The 2,981-nt window shown below is 40.2% G+C and overlaps 1 pseudogene across 1 annotated transcript; it reads right to left on the reverse strand.

Moving 5' to 3' along the window:
- Window positions 1-430: 430 nt before the first annotated feature.
- LOC136124750 (large ribosomal subunit protein eL37 pseudogene) lies at window positions 431-779 on the reverse strand (annotated as a pseudogene). Its single transcript, XR_010655973.1, has one exon. The product of XR_010655973.1 is annotated as a large ribosomal subunit protein eL37 pseudogene (transcript).
- Window positions 780-2,981: the final 2,202 nt, after the last annotated feature.

The raw sequence follows: 2,981 nt of genomic DNA on the forward strand, positions 1-2,981 counted from the left end.
TGCTTATAGCTTTAATTTCATTTTGTCTTGCTATATAGTTTTTTTTATTGTATCGATGCTCTATAAATTTAATCATTCTCAGTTGGTAGACATTTGAATTCTTTACAGTTTTCTGTTATAAACAATATTGTTTTGAACATTCTTGTGCACGCCTCTTTTTGTACATTGCAAGAATCGCTCTTGTGTATTTCTGATGCTTTTACAATTAAAAAAGTTTAAAGAATGTGTAGAAATGTAAGATATGCTTGAAAATAATTCTACTCGATTTGATTAAAATTAGAGAAATGGATTTCTTTTGTCTGAAACAATCTAAATATCTTAACTATAATGCCCCAGTTTTAGGACATCCAGAGGGCTGATATTTTATTGTATTATTAGTATTTCTTATAAATATCTCATTTCTTTTTTTTTTTTTTTTTTTCAGTTTTTCAAAACCAGAACATTTATTGCGTGACTAATAATTGAAATCCTTAAGATGAACTGGATGCTGCAACAGCTGCCCTCTTGGGTTTGGGTGTTGTTCCTTCACGGAATCCATGCCTGAATCTGCGGTATACAATTTTTAGGTGCCTCATTCGACCAGTCCCGGTGGTATTTCGTCTTTTAGCTTTAGCACTCCAGTTATACTTCCTCTTCCACTTGGCAGGGTAGCCACATTTACCACAGGTCGACTTCTGAAGGTGGTAGGCCTTAGAGCCACAGCGGCGGCACAACGTGTGCGTCTTATTCCGACGCTTTCCAAACGAGGACGTTCCCTTCGTCATCTCGCTTCTGCCGCCGAGACCCTCATTTCTTAAAATAAATAAAGGTAGTTCAGAATATTTAACTCAGTAGCTTACATCATTGAAGGACTTTTCACATTTTTAATTTGAGATGCTCTAATCTTCCTTTTATTTTTATGTCTGTACCCTGGTTTCCTGACTGGATGGTAAGTATCATGAAGATACATAAACTATAAGGAGAATTTATTGCCTCTGTTTGTAGGGAAGAAAACTGAGTCTCAGCAAAATTAAGCAATCTGTTTAACGTCGCAGAACTGGGAATCAGTCTAAAGCCAGTGCACATCTCACTGCGTGATGCTGCAGGTCACAGGTGTGCATCCTCCTACCCAGATGCCCACCATCACCTCTTGCTACTGGGGTTGACATAGGAAGAAAATAAGTCTCTGAATGCAGGCTGATTGTCTTCTAATTGCCACTATGTTTTGTATGCTTACTGTGTGCCTGCCAGACACTGCTAGGTATTCATGGATGGGTTTGAACTAATTCTCGTAACAACAGTATAATGTTGATATTATTATCCACATTTTCCAAGATGAGAATGAGGCCCAGAGGGAATACAGCAATCCCCACTTTATCTGTGGTTTTGCTTTCAACGGTTTCAGTTACCCATGGTCAACCATGATCCAAAAATGTTAAATGGAAAATTCCAGAAATAAACAATTCATAAGTTTTAGACTTCAGTGTGATAAAAACTCGAGCTGTCTGCCTTGACCTGCCCAGGATGTGAATCTGCCCAGGATGTGACTCATCGCTTTGTCCAGCCATTTTCATTCCCGTCTGTTAATCAGTTAGTAGCACCTCTTGGTTATGAGATTGACTGTCATGGTATCACAGTGCTTGTGTTCAAGGAACTTTTATTTTACTTAATAATGGCTCAAAGCACAAGAGGCGTAATGCTGGCAGTTTGGATCTGCCAAAGAGAAACCGTAAAGTGCTTCCGAAAGGTGAAAAGGAGAAAGTTCCTGACTTAACAGAGAAAAAAAAATCAGATGCTGAAATTGCTAAGATCTATGGTAAGACAGAATCTTACCTGTGAAATTGTGAGGAAGGAAAAAGAAATTTGTGCTAGTTTTGCTGTAGCACCTCAGACTGCAGAAGTTATGGCCACAGTGTGTGATAAGTACTTAGTCAAGATGGAAAAGGCATTAAATTTGTGGGTGGAAGACATGAACAGAAAAAAGGTTCAGTACTATCAGTGGTTTCAGGCATCCACTGGGGTCTTGGAACGTATCTGCCATGGATAAGGGGGGACCGCTGTAAATCTCCAAGGACAAGCAGGTAGCAGAGATGGCAGAGTTGGGTCTGAAATCCAGGCCTGTCTGACTCCAAAGTCTTTATTCTTCTTAAAAATTTCATATTGCCTTCAGAAGGAGGAAACACCTAATGGGATCCCAACGTGGTGTCACTTCCTATCTGGCTGTTATTATAGATATATACTTATATTGCTAGAAGGAAGGACAAAAATGCTTAGAATGAGCATGAAAATTCAGTTTAGAGGTGTCTTTGGGAGGACACTGGGCTCAGACTGAAACAGAACCTTTTGTGATTTTGACCTTCAGTTCTGGATTGAAGTCCCACTCCCTACTAGGATTTAGCTAATGGATGGTAAAGATAATCTTCCGAGTGGGGTTGGATTTAAGAGAATGGACTACAAAGTCAGGTGGAGTTGGCTTCAAATTCTGACTCTTTCACTTATTAGCTGTTTGATCTTGGATGAGTTACTTAACCTCTGTGAGCCTCAATTTTTCTATCTCGAAAATGGGGATAATTAATAGTGCCTTCTGTACAGAGTTTTCGTGGAAGTTGGGTTAAGCCATGAGAACCTCTTAGAATAGCGTTACTGTAGTCACTCAATACCAGATATTGTTATTGTTGAGTAAAAATAATAAATAGAGGATTGAATCAGGCTAAGCTTCAGGATCCTGTCTAGACATGGTACGAATAGTCAGGCTCTTCCTGAGTGGGGGATTAAAATGTGTGATCTGGTATGAAGTCTACTAGATCCTCTCAGTAACCCTGCAAGGCTGGCAGGACCTACTGGATGGCTCCCTGCTACCCATGAGAGAGCTGGGGGGAGGGTAACTCACTCAAAGTCCCACCTGCTCTCTCTGGGGACAGAACTCAGGTGGCTTATTTGAGCCCTACCTTGAATGAAGTCTTCCCTGTGGCCGGTTCAGATTCCAAAGGGATTTAGAGGCT

This window comes from Phocoena phocoena, chromosome 6 (genome assembly GCF_963924675.1).
Source record: "Phocoena phocoena chromosome 6, mPhoPho1.1, whole genome shotgun sequence".
Lineage (NCBI taxonomy): Eukaryota > Metazoa > Chordata > Mammalia > Artiodactyla > Phocoenidae > Phocoena > Phocoena phocoena.